Source organism: Salvelinus namaycush, chromosome 26, assembly GCF_016432855.1.
Source record: "Salvelinus namaycush isolate Seneca chromosome 26, SaNama_1.0, whole genome shotgun sequence".
Lineage (NCBI taxonomy): Eukaryota > Metazoa > Chordata > Actinopteri > Salmoniformes > Salmonidae > Salvelinus > Salvelinus namaycush.
Window position 1 is genome coordinate 21,566,564 of NC_052332.1, and position 13,288 is coordinate 21,579,851.

Below are 13,288 nucleotides of genomic sequence, written 5' to 3' on the forward strand. Positions count from 1 at the left end.
CTCGACCCTCCAGAAAGTGGAGAGCCACACTTATGCAGCTACATTAAAAAATATGTGTTCGACAGGATTACCAACACAGACTGACTAGCTCAAATAGACAAAAGCCTTCTGTATGGCAGACCAATCCGAACTCATCTCTCGGCATGTCCAGCCCACTCATTATCTCAGCCAATCATGGCTAGTGGGAAGGTTGCCCCCTTTTTATGTGGCTTAACCAACAAGGCTCGTAATTTAACAATTGTATTCATATTTACAGATGGCATACAAGTTTGTTATTAAGGCACATGAAAGTTCACATGTTCCAGAAGGCATTTCTGCCAAAACATGCATTTTGAGAAAACAATATTTTTTACTTTCAAACTGCTCTGCTATGAAGTCGTGACTTGTGACATACGCCTAGTTTCCTGAATCGGGTCACATTTCAGGTCCAAAAATTTAATTAAAAAATATAACACGTTACTGCTTACTAGTAATACTTTTATTTTTTTTAGAAACATTAAAAAGCATGCTCATCAGTTTTTGTAGTGTTTTGTTGGTGTAATTTTAGCAGAAAAAAATATTTGGTCTGGTAAAAAATCTGAATGGCTGATAGATTTTTAAATCTACCTGGCACAGTGGCTGGTGTACCAACAAATACATTTTAGGCACTGGCCGTTAGCAGTTGGTGTTACTTAAAAAGGTCAAGGCGACCATTCTTCACTGACTGAAGAGGGAGGATGAAGCAGAGAAAGTGAAGGCTGGGGAGCACACACACATTCTTTATTGTATATTGTTGTGTTATGTTGTTTAATGTGGCTACTGGTGGTGGAATGTAATGTCTTTATGTTAAGTTCATTCAGTAACCAGTTCCCAATAGCATTGTTCTCTCTTAGATATAGAATACCAGTCAAAAATGTGGACACACCTACTCATTCAAGGGTTTTTCTTTATTTGTACTATTTTCCACATTGTAGAATAATAGTGAAGACATCAACACTATGAAATAACACATATGGAATCATATACTAACCCGTGTTAAACAAATCAAAATATATTTTAGATTTCAGATTCTTCAAAGTAGCCACCCTTTGCCTTGATGACAGCTTTGCACACTCTTGGCATTCTCTTAACCAGCTTCATGAGGTAGTCACCTGGAATGCATTTCAAATAACAGGGGCGCCTTGTTAAGAGTTAATTTGTGAAATGACTTTCCTTCTCAATGTGTTTGAGCCAATCAGTTGTGTTGTGACATGGTAGCGGTGGTATACAGAAGATAGCCCTATCTGGTAAAAGAACAAGAACAGCTCAAAAAAGCAAAGAGAAACAACAGTCCATCATTACTTTAAGACATGAAGGTCAGTCAATACGGAACATTTCTAGAACTTTAAATGCAGTCATAAAAACCATCAAGAGTTATGATGAAACTTGCTCTCATGAGGACCGCTACAGGAAAGGAAGATCCAGAGTTACCTCTGCTGTAGAGGATAAGTTCATTAAACTTAACTGCACCTCTGATTGCAGCCAAATAAATGCTTCACAGAGTTCAAGTTACAGACACATCTCAACATCAACTGTTCAGAGGAGACTGTGTGAATCAGGCCTTCATGGTCGAATTACTGCAAAGAAACCACTAATAAAGAACACCATTAAGAAGAAGAGACTTGCTTGGGCCAAGAAACACGAGCACGACCGGTGGAAATCTGAGATTTTTGGTTCCAACCCAAAAAGCAGATTAGGTGAACGGATGATCTCCTCATGTGTGGTTCCCACTGTGATGCATGGAGGAGGAGGTGTGGGGATTCTTTACTGGTGACACTGTCAGTGATTTATTTACATTTCAAGGCACACTTAACCAGCATGGCTACCACAGAATTCTGCAGCGATACGCCATCAAATTGTATTTGTCACATGTGCTTTATACAAGCGGTGTAGACCTTACCATGAAAAGCTTACTTGCAAGCCCTTAAACCAACAATGCAGTTTTAAGAAGAATAAGTGTTTATTAGAAAATAGATAAGTTATATAACATTCGCAAGGCAATATACAGGAGCTAACGGTACAGAGTTACTAAATAATTCCACATGTGTTATTTCATAGTTTTTAACTCTTCACTATTATTCTACAATGTAGAAAATAGTAAAAATAAAGAAAAACGCTTGAATGAGAAGGTGTGTCCAAACTTTTGACTGGTACTGTATATACATGTGGTTAGCATGTTACATTTTTTAATAAAACATTTTGTTTATTTTATATAGACTGTCTGTATCTGTCTCCGAAATACACCAATACTTTAAAAGCACTGAAAATGATCTAGACTCCTGGATTGCATCCTACTTGGCAGGTCACTCCTACCATGTGGTGTGGAGAGGATCTGTGTCTGCACCACATGATCTCACTACTGGTGTCCCCAGGGCTCGGGTCTAGGCCCTCTCCTCTTTTCTTTATACACCAAGTAACTTGGCTCCGTCATAACCTCTCATGGTCTCTCCTTGCTATGCAGATGACACTCAACTACTTCTCTCATTCTCTCCTTCTGACACCCAGATGGCGACGCGCATCTCTGCATGCCTGGCAGATATCTCAGCTTGGACGTCGGTCCACCATCTGAAGCTCAACTTCCACAAGATAGAACTGCTCTTCCTCCCGGGAAAGGCCTGCCCACTCCAAAAACCTCTCCATCACAGTCTACCACCTCACAGTGTCCTCCTCCCAGAGTATAAAGAATATTGGCGTGACCCTGGACAACACCCTGTTGTTCTCAGTGACTTGCTCCTGCAGGTTCATGCTCTACAACATCTGTAGAGTACGACCTTTCCTCAGACAGGAAGCAGCTCAGGTCCTAATCCAGGCACTCGTCATATCCAGTCTGGACTAGTGCAACTCTCTGTTGGATGGGCTCCCTGCTTGTGCCATCAAACACCTACAACTTATCTAGAATGCCGCAGCCCATCTGGTGTTCATCCTTCCCAAGTTCTCCCATGTCATGTGCTCCTCCACACACTCCACTGGCTTCCAGCCGAAGCTTGCATCCACTACAAGACCATGGTGCTTGCCTATGGAGGCGCAAGGGTAACTACCCTTCTCTAACTTCAGGCTATGCTCAAACCCTACATACCAACCCAAGCATTCAATTCTGCCACCACTGGTCTCTTGGCCATCCCACCACTATGGGAGGTTAGTTCCCGCTCAGCCCAGTCAAAGCTCTTCTCTGTCCTGGCACCCCAATAGTGGAACCAGCTTCCCCCTGATGCTAGGACAGCAGAGTCCCTGCCCATCTACTGAAAAATTATTTTTAAAGTATCTTAAATAAGACATCTCAGTCTTATCCCCCCCCCCGTCTTTTCCTACTAGCACTGACTTTGCTGATTACTTCTTTATTAAGGAAAAATGTACTTACTATAACTATTATACGGTATGTGGTTGTCTCACCTAACTATCTTAGACTGTCAGCGGCGACATCATCATGATGATTCAAAATGCTGATGCATGATGTTGTGGCTGGTGACACCGACTCTTCAAAGACTGCTGACATGCAAAACATTTTTGGACAGGATCAACAGTGGACAAATTAAAAGATAGTTTTTGAGTAGATGTTTCCTTTAAGAGGAATGCACTAACTGTAAGTCCCTCTGGATAAGAGATTCTGCTAAATGAATACTCTGGATAAGAGCTGTCACGTTCTGACCTTAGTTCCTTTTTTATGTCTTTGTGTTAGGTTGGTCAGGGCGTGAGTTGGGGTGGGTAGTCTATGTTCTTTTTTCTATGTTGTTATATTTCTGTGTTTGGCCTGGTATGGTTCTCAATCAGAGGCAGCTGTCGATCGTTGTCTCTGATTGAGAATCATACTTAGGTAGCCTGTTTTCCCCATTTTGGTGGTGGGTGTTTATTTTCTGTGTAGTGTCTGTTCACCTTGCAGAACTGTTTCGTTTTCTCCTCGTTGTCATTTTGTGTAGTGTTCAGTTTTCAATTAAATTATGACGAACACTTACCACGCTGCATTTTGGTCCTCTTCTCCTTCACCAGACGAGAATCGTTACAGAAACACCCACCAACAAAGGACCAAGCAGCGTGGGAACATGGACTCCTGGACATGGGAGGAAATCTTGGACGGCAAAGGACCCTGGGCACAGCCGGGGGAGTATCGCCGTACGAAAGAGGAGCTAGAGCGGAGCGGCGTCACTACGAGGAATTGGCGCGAGATAACGGGCAGGAGAGGCAGCCCCAGAATTTTTTTTGGGGGGGGCACACGGGTAGATTGGTGAACTCAGGTAGGAGATCTGAGCCAACTCCCCGTGCTTACCGTGGCGAGAGAGTGACTGGGCAGGCACCGTGTTATGCGGTGAAGCGCACGGTGTCCCCAGTGCGCACGCATAGCCCAGTGCACTACATCGCAGCTCCTCGAATCGGCTGGGCTAGAGTGGGCATCGAGCCAGGAGGGATGATGCCGGCTCAGCGCATCTGGTCTCCAGTGCGTCTCCTCGGGCCGGGGTATACTGCACCAGCCCTACGCATGGTGTCTCCAGTTCGCCAGCACAGCCCAGTGCGGCCTGTTCCAACTCCCCGCACTTGCCGGGCTACAGGGGGGATCCAGCCAGGACGAGTGGTGCTAGCTCTGCGCTCGAGACCGCCAGTGCGCCTCCACGGTCCAGTGCATCCGGTGCCTCGGCCAAGGACAAGGCCTCCTGCATGTCTCCCCAGCCTGGTGAGTCCTGTGCCTGTGCTAAAATGTAACCCTCCTGCATGTCTCCCCAGCCTGGTGAGTCCTGTGCCTTCTCCCAGAGCCAAGCCTCCAGTGATGATCCATGGCAAGAAGCCTCCAGTAATAATCCATGGCACGGAGCCTCCAGTGATGATCCAGGGAACGAAGCCTCCAGTGGTGATCCATGGCACGAAGCCTCCAGTGGTGATCCATGGCACGAAGCCTTCAGTGATGATCCATGGCACAAAGCCTCCAGTGATGATCCATGGTAAGAAGCCTCCAGTGATGATCCATGGCACGAAGCCTCCAGTGGTGATCCATGGCACGAAGCCTCCAGTGATGATCCATGGCAAGAAGCCTCCAGTGATAATCCATGGCACGAAGCCTCCAGTGATGGTTCAGGGCACGAAGCCTCCAGTGATGATCCATGGCACGAAGCGTCCAGTGATGATCCATGGCACGAAGCCTCCTGTGATGATCCATGGCACGAAGCCTCCTGTGATGATCCATGGCACGAAGCCTCCAATGGGGATCCATGGCATGAAGCTTCCGGTGAGGATCCATGGCATGAGGCCTTCAACGAGGGAAGTCAGTCTGGAGCCTCCAGCAATGCCTTCTAGTCCGAAGCCTCCAGCGTCGCCCTCTAATCTGGAGCCTCCAGCATCGCCCTCTAGTCCGGAGCCTCCAGCGATGCCCTCTAGTCCGGAGCCTCCAGCGTCGTCCTCTAGTCAGGAGCCTCCAGCGACGCCCTCTAGTCCGGAGCCTCCAGCGTCGCCCTCTAGTCCGGAGCCTCCAGCGTCGCCTTCTAGTCCGGAGCCTCCAGCGTCACCCTCTAGTCCGGAGCCTCCAGCGTCGCCCTCCGGTCCGGAGCAGCCAGAGTCCCCCTCCTGTCCGGAGCAGCCAGAGTCCCCCTCCTGTCCGGAGCAGCCAGAGCCGCCCGTCTGTCCTGAGCTGCCGGAGCCGCCCGTCAGTCAGGAGCTGCCGGAGCCGCCCGTCAGTCAGGAGCTGCCGGAGTCGCCCTTCGCTACGGCGCTGCCGGAGTCGCCCTTCGCTACGGCGCTGCCGGAGTCGCCCTTCGCTACGGCGCTGCCGGAGTCGCCCTTCGCTACGGCGCTGCCGGAATCGCCCCTCACTACGGTGCTGCCGGAGTCTCCCGCCTGTCCGGCGCTACCGGAGTCTCCCATCTATTCGGGGCCCGCTGCAAGGGTCCCCAGTCCGAGGTCGTCGGAGAGGGTCGCCGCTCCAAAGGCTCCACTTAAGCGGGTAAAGACTATGGTGGAGTGGGGTCCACGTCCCGCGCCAGAGCCACCACCGCGGACAGACGCCCACCCAGACCCTCCCCTATAGGTTCAGGTTTTCCGGCCGGAGTCCGCACCTTTGGGGGGGGGGGGGGGTACTGTCACGTTCTGACCTTAGTTCCTTTTTTATGTCTTTGTGTTAGGTTGGTCAGGGCGTGAGTTGGGGTGGGTAGTCTATGTTCTTTTTTCTATGTTGTTATATTTCTGTGTTTGGCCTGGTATGGTTCTCAATCAGAGGCAGCTGTCGATCGTTGTCTCTGATTGAGAATCATCCTTAGGTAGCCTGTTTTCCCCATTTTGGTGGTGGGTGTTTATTTTCTGTGTAGTGTCTGTTCACCTTGCAGAACTGTTTCGTTTTCTCCTCGTTGTTATTTTGTGTAGTGTTCAGTTTTCAATTAAATTATGACGAACACTTACCACGCTGCATTTTGGTCCTCTTCTCCTTCACCAGACGAGAATCGTTACAAGAGCACTAAAATGACTCAAATGTAAATGTCAGCAATCTGTAGTCAGCCTAATCCGGCATACATTACTATAATACCACCCAACCTTAAGTAGTTAAATAAAGGTTAACCTAAATAAAAAACCTAGCCCGCTGTATGAAATATATATAAATCCTCCTGAATCATGCCTGGGTGAGTGCATGTGGGAGTGCGTGCGTGCGTGCGTGCATATGGTATGTGAGAGAGAGAGAGAAAGCAAGAGGAGGGGGGCAGGGAGAAAGAGGCAGAGTGAGTGGATGGGACAGAAAAATATATGGAGAGTGAGAGGTGTTGGGATAGTGAGAAGCAGAGAGAGAAAGAGGTGGGAGGAGGCCCTACTCTGTCCAGTGTGAGTTGGTGGGGATTGATCATTCCATGGAGCAGTGCACTCACCCCAAAACGATAGCCTGACTTCAAGGCTAACATTGAAGGAACTCAGCACAGTGTATATTCAACCAGCTATACTGCAGCTATTACAAGACAGCACTGGTTGCTCTTGGGCAGAGGGATGACTGGCTTGACAATAACAAATGACTGCTCAGCCATTCCTTGCTTCTTTATGTTCACTTATCCATTTATTTAGTCATAAATCCTCTCAACCATCAATCAATCAATCAACAATTAATTTGTACAAACGGCTAATCAAGGCGTACTCTATATTTTAGGAGGGCAGGAAAGATTCGATGGAAAGTGCTCCTTGAATTTCACAGCTCACAAGACAATGTGCACCTGCCTTGCTGCTCTCAGCCTGGAGTGCTTCTCACTGTGTTTCTCTCTCTCATACACACACGTGCACCCACGCATGCAAGCACATGTAAGTACGCATATACACACACACACACACACCTTCCCTCTACACAGGTCAGAGCTCTACGGAAGGTGGGCTCACTCTTTGGGATCTTTATGTGACTCTGAAATGTTGTGAAACCGACACACCCCCTCATCGGAGCCCAGGATGATATGCTATTGATATGCTATTATTATGATTACACTGTGAATGCTTTTTGGGTAAATCCAATGATTGTTACCCAACGGAGCAGAGTAGATCTGCACTGTTGGCATATGACGTCTTCCAATGATGTTCTCCCGTCACTGTCATCCTTCGTCAGGTAATCTCATTATCTAATTGTGCATGCCGTGGCCACAGAACAAGCTCCTCTCCAATAGCCAACCTTCTTTTCTTTTTCATTCACCATCAACGTAAGGAGATGAATTGTGCTCTACAGTATATAGTCTGTGTTTATTGCCCTTGCATGTTTAAATTGCTGTCAGTTAAGAGGTAATGCAGTGGGACGATCTGTATTTGATTAGCAGCCTTGACCCCGAGGACAGTGTGTGTGCGTGTGTGTGTGTCGTTCGGTGTGTGTCGTTTGTGTCTGTGTAGGTGTATGCATGTGTATGGGTGTATGTGGGTGTATTCGATTTGTTATTCTGATAGGTTGACACAGTGGGGCTACTTAATGAATATGTGAGAGATGCCTGCAATTGTGAAATCTCTGTACCAGTTACAGAACTACTGTCTTTGACAGGAAATACTGGAGTTTATTGGGAAGTGTGTTGAACTTTGACTGTTTTCATGTCTTCTTGTTTGATTACAGACTGGGGTTGTTCTGCTCATGTGTCTGTGTGCCTGTGTCTGACAAACTATTTGACAGCTCTCTAAATAATGTCGGTCTACCCTGTCGTTTGTTGCCACATAATAAAATACGTATTAATCATACATACTCGTTTTTTTCTGGAGCTCTTTGAATATAAATATAATTCACTTTTACTAACAATTTGACAATGTGCTCAACTTCTAAATCTATATTTTCACTGTTTGTCCTTCAATTATCTTCCTTTTTGCATACTCTACTCTGATTGTCAGTAAAGGTTTTGGTTGGTTCTAATAACAACAAAAAGCCTTATTATTGTCGTGAGGTTTACCATATGTTTACCTCTGGCTTCTGTTTTGAACACAGCTCAGGCAGTAGTAGGTCTATGGGGGATTGCTGTTTCTCAAGGTCCTTCACCCTCTGGCAGCCATTACCCTGGTCTGCATCATCCTCCCTAGAGACAGCCATGGACCATGCCACATGGAGAGAGCTGTGTTCCCAAACAACCAAATGTTTCCAATCTAATTTAAAGAAGACACTTGTCTGACAACTGAGCCAGTATGAGCCAATCAGCAGTGCTTGTATCATTGGGTATCACATTCCCAAAACCGCTCTTCTATGTGATTGGAATTCGAAAGCATCTTGTAAACATATTTGTCTGTCAGTGTGTTTTGTTTTTTGTTGTTTAATCATGGATTGATGTTTGACTCACTTTTTTTAGATGAACACCTTAGAAATGAAAGAGATTAGTTTGTCAGATGTTAGAACAACTCAAAAGTGGTCTAATTTTTCAAATTATCTATTGTCTAGAAACAATATGCACATTTATTTGTGTTAGTACTACTTCATCATTAATCCATAGTTACTCTGTCAGGAAATACATTATATAGTTGTTCATTTAGCAATTATATAAAAGTATGTTCTTCAGAGAGAAAATCTTTAGTCCAAAATTATAGGGTGTCTAAAATAGTCCCTTCCCACTGGGCACACACTGGTTGAATCAATGTTGTTTCCACATAATTTCAATAAAATGACATTGAACCAATATGGAATAGACGTTGAATTGAGGTCTGTGCCCAGTGGGTTTTCATGTAGGAGCATTTTTAGATCTCGCCTCCGTCATGTAAGGGCTCTCCGGCGCTCTAGGTCGCCATGCTCCCGCGTTTCTGCCGGACTGACAGGTTTCCCGCACCTCAGCAGAGGTAACCGGTCCGCTCCTGAGACCCGGGATCGTCAATTTGGTTGGTGTCCTGCGGCTGGAGCCGCGCTTCAGGGAGGGGGTACTGCCACATGTGCTCCCTCTCCGGACTCTAGGTCACCAGGCTGCTCATTATGGCGCACACCTGTCACCATCGTTACGCGCACCTGCGTGTCGTCAGATTCACCTGGACTCCATCACTTCCCTGATTACCTTCCCTATATGTTACTCCCTTTGGTTCCTTCCCCAGGTGTTTCTGTTTCATGTCTGTGTGCTGTTCGAGTTTCTTGTTTTGTATTTATTATTTATTACTCCCTGAACTTGTTTCCCGACTCTCAGCACACATCGTTACAGTCTCAAGACTAATGACTACAGTATAATGACTTTTCCTTTCATATTTAGTATTTTAAGGGTTATTTTACCTTGTCCTTCATTTCCAATCTTTAAATCATATCATAAGTCTTGATTCAGGCACTCATGTCTTTCTTGGCACATACAGTGGGGTCCGAAATTATTGACACCCATGATAAAGATGAGCTACATGGTATGCTACAAAAAAGGGGAAATTATATTATTTTATACTAATACAATTGCTCAGAGAAAAAATCTTCTTGCAAGGATAACGGCACGGATCTTAGACCGTTCCTCCATACAGAATCCTTCCAGATCCTTGATATCCTTTGTTTGCACTTAAGGACTGCCCTCTTCAATTCAAACCACAGGTTTTCAATGGGTTTCAAGTCCGGAGACTGAGATGGCCATTGCAAAATGTTGATTTTGTGGCCAATTAACCATTTCATGCTGGAAGATCCACTTGAGGCCAAGTTTCAGCCTCCTTGAACAGGCAACCAGGTTTTTGGCTAAAATGTACTACTGGGTACAGTTTATGACGCCGTTGACCTTAACAAGGGCCCCTGGACCAGTGGAAGCTAAATATTTTCCAGTAGGTATGGGGTTATTTTCTGCTCATTGTCATTTTGATGCCAAACCCACCGCTGGTGTGCATGGCCAAAGAGCTGTATTTTCATCTCATCCAACTAATGCAAACGCCTGGAGTTTGTTGAACGGCATTGGCACTTGGATTGGAACCAATGCTTTGGTCAGATGACATGAAAATAGAGCTATTTAGCCACACACATAAGTGATGGGTTTGGCGTCAAAATGAGAATGCATAAGCTGAAAATAACCCCATACCTACTGTAAAATATGGTGGTGGATCTTTGATGTTATGGGCTATTTTGCTCCCACTGGACCAGGGGCCGTTGTTGAAGAGCGACTGCCCCTATAAAGCAAATTCTTATTCATAAAACAGGCTATATGTCATTGATATGAGTCGGAAACATTTATTCTAGTGTCAAATTTTGAATTTAAAGTCAGTATCATCCAAAACAGAGATTTGCGAGATGTTAGGAAAAAATGGTATGCCACTGAATGAATGGAACCCCTGGGTTGAGTTTATTTCAATTATGCCCCATGCCCAGAGCTGGCCGACCCAGGTAATCATCAATTCGGAGCGTAGCTGCACGCTACCCAATCGTAATGCCCATGAGAGAGAATAAAGTAGACGCTGCGGGTCAAATGTCTGATTTATGACCCTACGTCCGGATGACGCGTACATGCCCAAATATGGGCATCCGGCCAGGACATCCTGTTCCTGTTGTCACGTGTTAGAGGGTGTGTTATTTTATATCTATATTGCATCTATTCCTTTGAAGTTGTCATGATGATTGTGTAGGGACCTGGTTGAACCTGGTTGAACTGGGGGGGGGGGGGGTTGTGTTTGAACAAGAGGATGACCCTACACCCACCCTATTTTATTGCCCTTAGGGTTGTTGTCTATGAAGCAGGAATGTTCGGGGGGGGGGGGGGGGGGGGGGGGAGGGGGGATTGGGTTTGCGGCAGACGCATTATAAATAAAGCCCAGAACAACACATGTGGCCCCAGAACACTAAACAAGATTTAAAAAATAAAACCCAGAACATTAAACAGAAAATGATGTCTCCTAGGCCAATTCTCGGGGTGCTATGCGTCTCTTGTCACGAATCCAATGATAAAAGTATCGAGGACATTTTGTGTGAGGCCCCTGAATGTTTTAAAGGAGTTTTGGATACGAGTGATGGACATATGTCTTACATATTCCAACCTGAGGATTCTACTGTTAAGATATTCACAGACAGCAGCCCCAAACCCCTTTATCATGCAAAACCCGGGAGTTTTTCTCCTGCGCTGCGTATGAGAGAATGGCTTAAGATACGGCTAGCGCTCTGTCAAATTGAACAGGCACTGAGTTGTACAACCCTGCCAGGATATGCAATGGAAGAACTTGTGTGCGGGCGCAGTGATTTGAAGGCCCTAAGAATCGCTTCAATGGTGTATAGCCCTGACTCCAAAGTGACAATTTTAGCATGTGAACAATTTGATAGTACATATGCGACGAAGTCTGTCAGTTCATATGTATTTTCCAAAGCCTGCAAGGATGTAAACTTTCTTATGCCATTGTTTAGCTTTAAATGGATTGATTATCCTATATTCATAACCCTGATGAATAAGCTGGACAGTCTTTTCCAAAATCGTGAACAATTACGGCACTGGCCGCGTCTATCCTTAACTTCTCTAGGGTAGGGGGCAGCATTCGGAATTTTGGATGAAATGCATGCCCAAATTAAACTGCCTGCATCTCGGGCCCAGAATATATGATATGCATATAACTGGTAGAGAAAACACTCTAACGTTTCCAGAACTGTTAAAATAGTGTCTGTGAGTATAACAGAACTGATTTGGCAGGCGAAAACCTGAGAAAAATCCATTCAGGAAGTAGTTTTTTTGTTGGTTTTGTAGTTTTCTATTCAATGCCAATACACTATCCATTGACTTAGGACTCAAATTGCAGTTTCTATGCCTTCCACTAGATGTCAACAGTCGTCAGAAATTGTTTTAGGCTTGTATTCTGAAAAATGAAGAAGTAAGAGCAGTCTGAATGAGTGGACCCTGCCTTGTCACAGAGCTTTTTCCTGCGCAAGACCGAGAGAGTGCGTTTCATGTTTACCTTTTAAATTGACGACGTTATTGTCCGGGTGAAATATGATCGATTATTTAGTCTAAAACCAACCTGAGGTTTGAATATAAACATCGTTTGACATGTTTCTATGAACTTTACGGATACAATTTGGATTTTTTTGTCTTCCTGTTTTGACTGCGTTTGAGCCTGTGGATTACTGGAGAAAACGCGCAAACAAAACGGAGGTTTTTGGGTATAAAGAGACTTTATCGAACAAAAATAACATTTATTGAGTAAATGAATGTCTGCTGAGTGCAACCATATGAAGATCATCAAAGGTACGGGATTAATTTAACTTCTTATGGCTGCAGCCCGGCGTCGGTACACTTATGACAACAGCCACTTCAAGTGCAGGGCGCGAAATTCAAAATATATATTTTTTAAATATTTAACTTTCACACATTAACAAGTCCAATACAGCAAATGAAAGGTACACATCTTGTGAATCCAGCCAACATGTCCGATTTTTAAAATGTTTTACAGCGAAAACAGCACGTATATTTATGTTAGCTCACCACCAAATACAAAAAAGGACAGACATTTTTCACAGCACAGGTAGCATGCACAAAGCCAACCTAACTAACCAAGAACCAACCAAACTAACCAACAAACAACTTCATCAGATGACAGTCTTATAACATGTTATACAATAAATCTATGTTTTGTTCGAAAAATGTGCATATTTCAGGTATAAATCATAGTTTACATTGCAGCTACAATCAGAAATTGCACCGAAAGCAGCCATAATAATTACAGACACCAACGTCAAATACCTAATTACTCATCATAAAACATTTCTGAAAAATACATAGTGTACAGCAAATGAAAGACAGGCATCTTGTGATTCCAGCCAATATTTCCGATTTATTAAGTGTTTTACAGCGAAAACACAATATAGCGTTATATTAGCTTACCACAATAGCCAAAAATACAAGCCATTTCCCAGCAGTAAAAGTTAGCGATCGTGACAAACCAGTAA